Below are 13,360 nucleotides of genomic sequence, written 5' to 3'. Positions count from 1 at the left end.
AAATCGCAACTTAACACTTAATATGTAGCATATGATTATGATTTTCAATTCTAACCACTTCAACATAATAATATACAAAAAATAGTGTTGTGTGCCAAGTTTTGAGAGAAAAAACCAAGTTTGAGCTACTTTATGCGCAAAAGTGGCAAAAACTTTTAAAAACGATTAAAAACGCAACTTAACACTTAATATCTTGCATATGTCTATGATTTTCAATTCTAACCACTTCAACACAATTATATATAACATAGTTTTGTGTGCCAAGTTTCGTGCAAAACAAACCAAGTTTGAGCTACTTTATGCGCAAAAATGGAAAAAAAGCTTAAAAACCCTTAAAATTGCAACTTAACACTTAATATCTAGCATTTGACTATGATTTTAAATTCTAACCACTTCAACACAATAATATATACCAAATAGTGTTGTGTGCCAACTTTCGAGCAAAATAAACCAAGTTTGAGCTCTTTGATGCGCAAAAGTGGAAAAACCTCTTAAAAACCATTAAAAACGCAACTTAACACTTAATATCAAGCATATGACTATGATTTTTCAATTCTAACAACTTCAACACAATTATATAACACATAGTGTTTTGTGCCAAGTTTCGTGGAAAACAAAACAAGTTTGAGCTACTTTATGCGCATAAGTGGCAAAAACGTTTAAAAACCCTTAAAATCGCAACTTAATACTTAATATCTAGCATATGACTAGGATTTTCAATTCTAGCCACTTCAACACAATAATATATACCAAATAGTGTTGTGTGCCAAGTTTCGTGCAAAACAAACTAAGTTTGAGCTACTTTATGCGCAAAAGTATCAAAAACACTTAAAATGCCTGAAATTTGTAACTTAACACTTAATATCTAGCATTGGACTATGATTTTCAATTCTAACCACTTCAACACAATAATATAAACCAAATAGTGTTGTGTGCCATGTTTTGTGCAAAACAAACCAAGTTTGAGCTACTTTATGCGCAAAACTGGCAAAAACGCTTAAAATCCCCTAAAATCGCAACTTAACACTTAATATGTAGCATATTACTATGATTTTCAATTCTAACCACTTCAACATAATAATATACAAAAAATAGTGTTGTGTGCCAAGTTTCGAGCAAAAAAAACCAAGTTTGAGCTACTTTATGCGCAAAAGTGGCAAAAACTTTTAAAAACCACTAAAAACGCAACTTAACACTTAATATCTTGCATATGTCTATGATTTTCAATTCTAACCACTTCAACACAATTATATATAACATAGTTTTGTGTGCCAAGTTTCGTGCAAAACAAACCAAGTTTGAGCTACTTTATGCGCAAAAATGGAAAAAACGCTTAAAAACCCTTAAAATTGCAACTTAACACTTAATATCTAGCATATGACTATGATTTTCAATTCTAACCACTTCAACACAATAATATATACCAAATAGTGTTGTGTGCCAAGTTTCGTGCAAAACAAATTAAGTTTGAGTTACTTTATGCGCAAAGGTGGCAAAAACGCTTAAAAACCCTTAAAGTAGAACCTTAACACTTAATATCTAGCATATGACTATAATTTTCAATTCTAACCACTTCAACACAATAATATATACCAAATAGTGTTGTGTGCCATGTTTCGTGCAAAACAAACCAAGTTTGAGCTCTTTTATGAGGAAAAGTGGAAAAAACTCTTAAAAACTATTAAAAAGCAACTTTACACTTAATATCAAGCATATGACTATGATTTTCAATTCTAACCACTTCAACACAATTATATATAACACATAGTGTTTTGTGCCAAGTTTCGTGCAAAACAAACCAAGTTTGAGCTAGTTTATGCGCATAAGTGGCAAAAACATTTAAAAACCCTTAAAATCGCAACTTAACACTTAATATCTAGCATATGACTAGGATTTTCAATTCTAGCCACTTCAACACAATAATATATACCAAATAGTGTTGTGTGCCAAGTTTCGTGCAAAACAAACCAAGTTTGAGCTACTTTATGCGCAAAAGTATCAAAAACACTTAAAATGCCTGAAATTTGCAACTTAACACTTAATATCTAGCATTGGACTATGATTTTCAATTCTAACCACTTCAACACAATAATATAAACCAAATAGTGTTGTGTGCCATGTTTTGTGCAAAACAAACCAAGTTTGAGCTACTTTATGCGCAAAACTGGCAAAAACGCTTAAAATCCCCTAAAATCGCAACTTAACACTTAATATGTAGCATATGATTATGATTTTCAATTCTAACCACTTCAACATAATAATATACAAAAAATAGTGTTGTGTGCCAAGTTTTGAGAGAAAAAACCAAGTTTGAGCTACTTTATGCGCAAAAGTGGCAAAAACTTTTAAAAACCATTAAAAACGCAACTTAACACTTAATATCTTGCATATGTCTATGATTTTCAATTCTAACCACTTCAACACAATTATATATAACATAGTTTTGTGTGCCAAGTTTCGTGCAAAACAAACCAAGTTTGAGCTACTTTATGCGCAAAAATGGAAAAAAAGCTTAAAAACCCTTAAAATTGCAACTTAACACTTAATATCTAGCATTTGACTATGATTTTAAATTCTAACCACTTCAACACAATAATATATACCAAATAGTGTTGTGTGCCAACTTTCGAGCAAAATAAACCAAGTTTGAGCTCTTTGATGCGCAAAAGTGGAAAAACCTCTTAAAAACCATTAAAAACGCAACTTAACACTTAATATCAAGCATATGACTATGATTTTCAATTCTAACAACTTCAACACAATTATATATAACACATAGTGTTTTGTGCCAAGTTTCGTGGAAAACAAAACAAGTTTGAGCTACTTTATGCGCATAAGTGGCAAAAACGTTTAAAAACCCTTAAAATCGCAACTTAATACTTAATATCTAGCATATGACTAGGATTTTCAATTCTAGCCACTTCAACACAATAATATATACCAAATAGTGTTGTGTGCCAAGTTTCGTGCAAAACAAACTAAGTTTGAGCTACTTTATGCGCAAAAGTATCAAAAACACTTAAAATGCCTGAAATTTGTAACTTAACACTTAATATCTAGCATTGGACTATGATTTTCAATTCTAACCACTTCAACACAATAATATAAACCAAATAGTGTTGTGTGCCATGTTTTGTGCAAAACAAACCAAGTTTGAGCTACTTTAATGCGCAAAACTGGCAAAAACGCTTAAAATCCCCTAAAATCGCAACTTAACACTTAATATGTAGCATATTATTTATGATTTTCAATTCTAACCACTTCAACATAATAATATACAAAAAATAGTGTTGTGTGCCAAGTTTCGAGCAAAAAAACCAAGTTTGAGCTACTTTATGCGCAAAAGTGGCAAAAACTTTTAAAAACCACTAAAAACGCAACTTAGCACTTAATATCTTGCATATGTCTATGATTTTCAATTCTAACCACTTCAACACAATTATATATCACATAGTTTTGTGTGCCAAGTTTCGTGCAAAACAAACCAAGTTTGAGCTCTTTTATGAGCAAAAGTGGAAAAAACTCTTAAAAACTATTAAAAACGCAACTTTACACTTAATATCAAGCATATGACTATGATTTTCAATTCTAACCACTTCAACACAATTATATATAACACATAGTGTTTTGTGCCAAGTTTCGTGCAAAACAAACCAAGTTTGAGCTAGTTTATGCGCATAAGTGGCAAAAACGTTTAAAAACCCTTAAAATCGCAACTTAATACTTAATATCTAGCATATGACTAGGATTTTCAATTCTAGCCACATCAACACAATAATATATACCAAATAGTGTTGTGTGCCAAGTTTCGTGCAGAACAAACCAAGTTTGAGCTACTTTATGCGCAAAAGTATCAAAAACACTTAAAATGCCTGAAATTTGTAACTTAACACTTAATATCTAGCATTGGACTATGATTTTCAATTCTAACCACTTCAACACAATAATATAAACCAAATAGTGTGGTGTGCCATGTTTTGTGCAAAACAAACCAAGTTTGAGCTACTTTATGCGCAAAACTGGCAAAAACGCTTAAAATCCCCTAAAATCGCAACTTAACACTTAATATGTAGCATATGATTATGATTTTCAATTCTAACCACTTCAACATAATAATATACAAAAAATAGTGTTGTGTGCCAAGTTTTGAGAGAAAAAACCAAGTTTGAGCTACTTTATGCGCAAAAGTGGCAAAAACTTTTAAAAACCATTAAAAACGCAACTTAACACTTAATATCTTGCATATGTCTATGATTTTCAATTCTAACCACTTCAACACAATTATATATAACATAGTTTTGGTGTGCCAAGTTTCGTGCAAAACAAACCAAGTTTGAGCTACTTTATGCGCAAAAATGGAAAAAAAGCTTAAAAACCCTTAAAATTGCAACTTAACACTTAATATCTAGCATTTGACTATGATTTTAAATTCTAACCACTTCAACACAATAATATATACCAAATAGTGTTGTGTGCCAACTTTCGAGCAAAATAAACCAAGTTTGAGCTCTTTGATGCGCAAAAGTGGAAAAACCTCTTAAAAACCATTAAAAACGCAACTTAACACTTAATATCAAGCATATGACTATGATTTTCAATTCTAACAACTTCAACACAATTATATAACACATAGTGTTTTGTGCCAAGTTTCGTGGAAAACAAAACAAGTTTGAGCTACTTTATGCGCATAAGTGGCAAAAACGTTTAAAAACCCTTAAAATCGCAACTTAATACTTAATATCTAGCATATGACTAGGATTTTCAATTCTAGCCACTTCAACACAATAATATATACCAAATAGTGTTGTGTGCCAAGTTTCGTGCAAAACAAACTAAGTTTGAGCTACTTTATGCGCAAAAGTATCAAAAACACTTAAAATGCCTGAAATTTGTAACTTAACACTTAATATCTAGCATTGGACTATGATTTTCAATTCTAACCACTTCAACACAATAATATAAACCAAATAGTGTTGTGTGCCATGTTTTGTGCAAAACAAACCAAGTTTGAGCTACTTTATGCGCAAAACTGGCAAAAACGCTTAAAATCCCCTAAAATCGCAACTTAACACTTAATATGTAGCATATTACTATGATTTTCAATTCTAACCACTTCAACATAATAATATACAAAAAATAGTGTTGTGTGCCAAGTTTCGAGCAAAAAAACCAAGTTTGAGCTACTTTATGCACAAAAGTGGCAAAAACTTTTAAAAACCACTAAAAACGCAACTTAACACTTAATATCTTGCATATGTCTATGATTTTCAATTCTAACCACTTCAACACAATTATATATAACATAGTTTTGTGTGCCAAGTTTCGTGCAAAACAAACCAAGTTTGAGCTACTTTATGCGCAAAAATGGAAAAAACGCTTAAAAACCCTTAAAATTGCAACTTAACACTTAATATCTAGCATATGACTATGATTTTCAATTCTAACCACTTCAACACAATAATATATACCAAATAGTGTTGTGTGCCAAGTTTCGTGCAAAACAAATTAAGTTTGAGTTACTTTATGCGCAAAGGTGGCAAAAACGCTTAAAAACCCTTAAAGTAGAACCTTAACACTTAATATCTAGCATATGACTATAATTTTCAATTCTAACCACTTCAACACAATAATATATACCAAATAGTGTTGTGTGCCATGTTTCGTGCAAAACAAACCAAGTTTGAGCTCTTTTATGAGGAAAGGTGGAAAAAACTCTTAAAAACTATTAAAAAGCAACATTACACTTAATATCAAGCATATGACTATGATTTTCAATTCTAACCACTTCAACACAATTATATATAACACATAGTGTTTTGTGCCAAGTTTCGTGCAAAACAAACCAAGTTTGAGCTAGTTTATGCGCATAAGTGGCAAAAACATTTAAAAACCCTTAAAATCGCAACTTAACACTTAATATCTAGCATATGACTAGGATTTTCAATTCTAGCCACTTCAACACAATAATATATACCAAATAGTGTTGTGTGCCAAGTTTCGTGCAAAACAAACCAAGTTTGAGCTACTTTATGCGCAAAAGTATCAAAAACACTTAAAATGCCTGAAATTTGCAACTTAACACTTAATATCTAGCATTGGACTATGATTTTCAATTCTAACCACTTCAACACAATAATATAAACCAAATAGTGTTGTGTGCCATGTTTTGTGCAAAACAAACCAAGTTTGAGCTACTTTATGCGCAAAACTGGCAAAAACGCTTAAAATCCCCTAAAATCGCAACTTAACACTTAATATGTAGCATATGATTATGATTTTCAATTCTAACCACTTCAACATAATAATATACAAAAAATAGTGTTGTGTGCCAAGTTTTGAGAGAAAAAATCAAGTTTGAGCTACTTTATGCGCAAAAGTGGCAAAAACTTTTAAAAACCATTAAAAACGCAACTTAACACTTAATATCTTGCATATGTCTATGATTTTCAATTCTAACCACTTCAACACAATTATATATAACATAGTTTTGTGTGCCAAGTTTCGTGCAAAACAAACCAAGTTTGAGCTACTTTATGCGCAAAAATGGAAAAAAAAGCTTAAAAACCCTTAAAATTGCAACTTAACACTTAATATCTAGCATTTGACTATGATTTTAAATTCTAACCACTTCAACACAATAATATATACCAAATAGTGTTGTGTGCCAACTTTCGAGCAAAATAAACCAAGTTTGAGCTCTTTGATGCGCAAAAGTGGAAAAACCTCTTAAAAACCATTAAAAACGCAACTTAACACTTAATATCAAGCATATGACTATGATTTTCAATTCTAACAACTTCAACACAATTATATATAACACATAGTGTTTTGTGCCAAGTTTCGTGGAAAACAAAACAAGTTTGAGCTACTTTATGCGCATAAGTGGCAAAAACGTTTAAAAACCCTTAAAATCGCAACTTAATACTTAATATCTAGCATATGACTAGGATTTTCAATTCTAGCCACTTCAACACAATAATATATACCAAATAGTGTTGTGTGCCAAGTTTCGTGCAAAACAAACTAAGTTTGAGCTACTTTATGCGCAAAAGTATCAAAAACACTTAAAATGCCTGAAATTTGTAACTTAACACTTAATATCTAGCATTGGACTATGATTTTCAATTCTAACCACTTCAACACAATAATATAAACCAAATAGTGTTGTGTGCCATGTTTTGTGCAAAACAAACCAAGTTTGAGCTACTTTATGCGCAAAACTGGCAAAAACGCTTAAAATCCCCTAAAATCGCAACTTAACACTTAATATGTAGCATATTACTATGATTTTCAATTCTAACCACTTCAACATAATAATATACAAAAAATAGTGTTGTGTGCCAAGTTTCGAGCAAAAAAACCAAGTTTGAGCTACTTTATGCGCAAAAGTGGCAAAAACTTTTAAAAACCACTAAAAACGCAACTTAACACTTAATATCTTGCATATGTCTATGATTTTCAATTCTAACCACTTCAACACAATTATATATAACATAGTTTTGTGTGCCAAGTTTCGTGCAAAACAAACCAAGTTTGAGCTACTTTATGCGCAAAAATGGAAAAAAACGCTTAAAAAACCTTAAAATTGCAACTTAACACTTAATATCTAGCATATGACTATGATTTTCAATTCTAACCACTTCAACACAATAATATATACCAAATAGTGTTGTGTGCCAAGTTTCGTGCAAAACAAATTAAGTTTGAGTTACTTTATGCGCAAAGGTGGCAAAAACGCTTAAAAACCCTTAAAGTAGAACCTTAACACTTAATATCTAGCATATGACTATAATTTTCAATTCTAACCACTTCAACACAATAATATATACCAAATAGTGTTGTGTGCCATGTTTCGTGCAAAACAAACCAAGTTTGAGCTCTTTTATGAGGAAAAGTGGAAAAAACTCTTAAAAACTATTAAAAAGCAACTTTACACTTAATATCAAGCATATGACTATGATTTTCAATTCTAACCACTTCAACACAATTATATATAACACATAGTGTTTTGTGCCAAGTTTCGTGCAAAACAAACCAAGTTTGAGCTAGTTTATGCGCATAAGTGGCAAAAACGTTTAAAAACCCTTAAAATCGCAACTTAATACTTAATATCTAGCATATGACTAGGATTTTCAATTCTAGCCACTTCAACACAATAATATATACCAAATAGTGTTGTGTGCCAAGTTTCGTGCAAAACAAACCAAGTTTGAGCTACTTTATGCGCAAAAGTATCAAAAACACTTAAAATGCCTGAAATTTGTAACTTAACACTTAATATCTAGCATTGGACTATGATTTTCAATTCTAACCACTTCAACACAATAATATAAACCAAATAGTGTTGTGTGCCATGTTTTGTGCAAAACAAACCAAGTTTGAGCTACTTTATGCGCAAAACTGGCAAAAACGCTTAAAATCCCCTAAAATCGCAACTTAACACTTAATATGTAGCATATGATTATGATTTTCAATTCTAACCACTTCAACATATAATATACAAAAAATAGTGTTGTGTGCCATGTTTTGAGAGAAAAAACCAAGTTTGAGCTACTTTATGCGCAAAAGTGGCAAAAACTTTTAAAAACCATTAAAAACGCAACTTAACACTTAATATCTTGCATATGTCTATGATTTTCAATTCTAACCACTTCAACACAATTATATATAACATAGTTTTGTGTGCCAAGTTTCGTGCGAAACAAACCAAGTTTGAGCTACTTTATGCGCAAAAATGGAAAAAACGCTTAAAAACCCTTAAAATTGCAACTTAACACTTAATATCTAGCATATGACTATGATTTTAAATTCTAACCACTTCAACACAATAATATATACCAAATAGTGTTGTGTGCCAACTTTCGAGCAAAATAAACCAAGTTTGAGCTCTTTGATGCGCAAAAGTGGAAAAAACTCTTAAAAACCTTTAAAAACGCAACTTAACACTTAATATCAAGCATATGACTATGATTTTCAATTCTAACCACTTCAACACAATTATATATAACACATAGTGCTTTGTGCCAAGTTTCGTGCAAAATAAACCAAGTTTGAGCTACTTTATGCGCATAGGTGGCAAAAACGTTTAAAAACCCTTAAAATCGCAACGTAATACTTAATATCTAGCATATGACTAGGATTTTCAATTCTAGCCACTTCAACACAATAATATATACCAAATAGTGTTGTGTGCCAAGTTTTCTGCAAAACAAACCAAGTTTGAGCTACTTTATGCGCAAAAGTATCAAAAACACTTAAAATGCCTGAAATTTGTAACTTAACACTTTATATCTAGCATTGGACTATGATTTTCAATTCTAACCACTTCAACACAATAATATAAACCAAATAGTGTTGTGTGCCATGTTTTGTGCAAAACAAACCAAGTTTGAGCTACTTTATGCGCAAAACTGGCAAAAACGCTTAAAATCCCCTAAAATCGTAACTTAACACTTAATATGTAGCATATTATTATGATTTTCAATTCTAACCACTTCAACATAATAATATACAAAAAATAGTGTTGTGTGCCAAGTTTCGAGCAAAAAAACCAAGTTTGAGCTACTTTATGCGCAAAAGTGGCAAAAACTTTTAAAAACCACTACAAACGCAACTTAGCACTTAATATCTTGCATATGTCTATGATTTTCAATTCTAACCACTTCAACACAATTATATATCACATAGTTTTGTGTGCCAAGTTTCGTGCAAAACAAACCAAGTTTGAGCTTCTTTATGCGCAAAAATGGAAAAAAAGCTTAAAAACCCTTAAAATTGCAACTTAACACTTAATATCTAGCATATGACTATGATTTTCAATTCTAACCACTTCAACACAATAATATATACCAAATAGTGTTGTGTTCCAAGTTTCGTGCAAAACAAATTAAGTTTGAGTTACTTTATGCGCAAAGGTGGCAAAAACGCTTAAAAACCCTTAAAGTAGAACCTTAACACTTAATATCTAGCATATGACTATAATTTTCAATTCTAACCACTTCAACACAATAATATATACCAAATAGTGTTGTGTGCCATGTTTCGTGCAAAACAAACCAAGTTTGAGCTCTTTTATGAGGAAAAGTGAAAAAAACTCTTAAAAACTATTAAAAACGCAACTTTACACTTAATATCAAGCATATGACTATGATTTTCAATTATAACCACTTCAACACTATTATATATAACACATAGTGTTTTGTGCCAAGTTTCGTGCAAAACAAACCAAGTTTGAGCTAGTTTATGCGCATAAGTGGCAAAAACGTTTAAAAACCCTTAAAATCGCAACTTAATACTTAATATCTAGCATATGACTAGGATTTTCAATTCTAGCCACTTCAACACAATAATATATACCAAATAGTTTTGTGTGCCAAGTTTCGTGCAAAACAAACCAAGTTTGAGCTACTTTATGCGCAAAAGTATCAAAAACACTTAAAATGCCTGAAATTTGTAACTTAACACTTAATATCTAGCATTGGACTTTGATTTTCAATTCTAACCACTTCAACACAATAATATAAACCAAATAGTGTTGTGTGCCATGTTTTGTGCAAAACAAACCAAGTTTGAGCTACTTTATGCACAAAACTGGCAAAAACGCTTAAAATCCCCTAAAATCGCAACTTAACACTTAATATGTAGCATATTATTATGATTTTCAATTCTAACCACTTCAACATAATAATATACAAAAAATAGTGTTGTGTGCCAAGTTTCGAGCAAAAAAACCAAGTTTGAGTTACTTTATGCGCAAAAGTGGCAAAAACTTTTAAAAACCACTAAAAACGCAACTTAACACTTAATATCTTGCATATGTCTATAATTTTCAATTCTAACCACTTCAACACAATTATATATAACATAGTTTTGTGTGCCAAGTTTCGTGCAAAGCAAACCAAGTTTGAGCTACTTTATGCGCAAAAATGGAAAAAAACGCTTAAAAACCCTTAAAATTGCAACTTAACACTTAATATCTAGCATATGACTATGATTTTCAATTCTAACCACTTCAACACAATAATATATACCAAATAGTGTTGTGTGCCAACTTTCGAGCAAAATAAACCAAGTTTGAGCTCTTTGATGCGCAAAAGTGGAAAAAACTCTTAAAAACCATTAAAAACGCAACTTAACACTTAATATCAAGCATATGACTATGATTTTCAATTCTAACCACTTCAACACAATTATATATAACACATAGTGCTTTGTGCCAAGTTTCGTGCAAAACAAACCAAGTTTGAGCTACTTTATGCGCATAGGTGGCAAAAACGTTTAAAAACCCTTAAAATCGCAACTTAATACTTAATATCTAGCATATGACTAGGATTTTCAATTCTAGCCACTTCAACACAATAATATATACCAAATAGTGTTGTGTGCCAAGTTTTCTGCAAAACAAACCAAGTTTGAGCTACTTTATGCGCAAAAGTATCAAAAACACTTAAAATGCCTGAAATTTGTAACTTAACACTTAATATCTAGCATTGGACTATGATTTTCAATTCTAACCACTTCAACACAATAATATAAACCAAATAGTGTTGTGTGCCATGTTTTGTGCAAAACAAACCAAGTTTGAGCTACTTTATGCGCAAAACTGGCAAAAACGCTTAAAATCCCCTAAAATCGCAACTTAACACTTAATATGTAGCATATTATTATGATTTTCAATTCTAACCACTTCAATATAATAATATACAAAAAATAGTGTTGTGTGCCAAGTTTCGAGCAAAAAAACCAAGTTTGAGCTACTTTATGCGCAAAAGTGGCAAAAACTTTTAAAAACCACTAAAAACGCAACTTAGCACTTAATATCTTGCATATGTCTATGATTTTCAATTCTAACCACTTCAACACAATTATATATCACATAGTTTTGTGTGCCAAGTTTCGTGCAAAACAAACCAAGTTTGAGCTACTTTATGCGCAAAAATGGAAAAAACGCTTAAAAACCCTTAAAATTGCAACTTAACACTTAATATCTAGCATATGACTATGATTTTCAATTCTAACCACTTCAACACAATAATATATACCAAATAGTGTTGTGTGCCAAGTTTCGTGCAAAACAAATTAAGTTTGAGTTACTTTATGCGCAAAGGTGGCAAAAACGCTTAAAAACCCTTAAAGTAGAACCTTAACACTTAATATCTAGCATATGACTATAATTTTCAATTCTAAACACTTCAACACAATAATATATACCAAATAGTGTTGTGTGCCATGTTTCGTGCAAAACAAACCAAGTTTGAGCTCTTTTATGAGCAAAAGTGGAAAAAACTCTTAAAAACTATTAAAAACGCAACTTTACACTTAATATCAAGCATATGACTATGATTTTCAATTCTAACAACTTCAACACAATTATATATAACACATAGTGTTTTGTGCCAAGTTTCGTGCAAAACAAACCAAGTTTGAGCTAGTTTATGCGCATAAGTGGCAAAAACGTTTAAAACCCTTAAAATCGCAACTTAATACTTAATATCTAGCATATGACTAGGATTTTCAATTCTAGCCACATCAACACAATAATATATACCAAATAGTGTTGTGTGCCAAGTTTCGTGCAAAACAAACCAAGTTTGAGCTACTTTATGCGCAAAAGTATCAAAAACACTTAAAATGCCTGAAATTTGTAACTTAACACTTAATATCTAGCATTGGACTATGATTTTCAATTCTAACCACTTCAACACAATAATATATACCAAATAGTGTTGTGTGCCAAGTTTCGTGCAAAACAAATTAAGTTTGAGTTACTTTATGCGCAAAGGTGGCAAAAACGCTTAAAAACCCTTAAAGTAGAACCTTAACACTTAATATCTAGCATATGACTATAATTTTCAATTCTAACCACTTCAACACAATAATATATACCAAATAGTGTTGTGTGCCATGTTGCGTGCAAAACAAACCAAGTTTGAGCTCTTTTATGAGGCAAAGTGGAAAAAACTCTTAAAAACTATTATAAACGCAACTTTACACTTAATATCAAGCATATGACTATGATTTTCAATTCTAACCACTTCAACACAATTATATATAACACATAGTGTTTTGTGCCAAGTTTCGTGCAAAACAAACCAAGTTTGAGCTAGTTTATGCGCATAAGTGGCAAAAACGTTTAAAAACCCTTAAAATCGCAACTTAATACTTAATATCTAGCATATGACTAGGATTTTCAATTCTAGCCACATCAACACAATAATATATACCAAATAGTGTTGTGTGCCAAGTTTCGTGCAAAACAAACCAAGTTTGAGCTACTTTATGCGCAAAAGTATCAAAAACACTTAAAATGCCTGAAATTTGTAACTTAACACTTAATATCTAGCATTGGACTATGATTTTC

The sequence above is a fragment of the Amaranthus tricolor genome, chromosome 1 (assembly GCF_026212465.1).
Source record: "Amaranthus tricolor cultivar Red isolate AtriRed21 chromosome 1, ASM2621246v1, whole genome shotgun sequence".
Classification (NCBI taxonomy): Eukaryota; Viridiplantae; Streptophyta; class Magnoliopsida; order Caryophyllales; family Amaranthaceae; genus Amaranthus; species Amaranthus tricolor.
The sequence above is the reverse complement of the archived record's forward strand: the minus strand, read 5'-3'. Positions refer to the sequence as shown.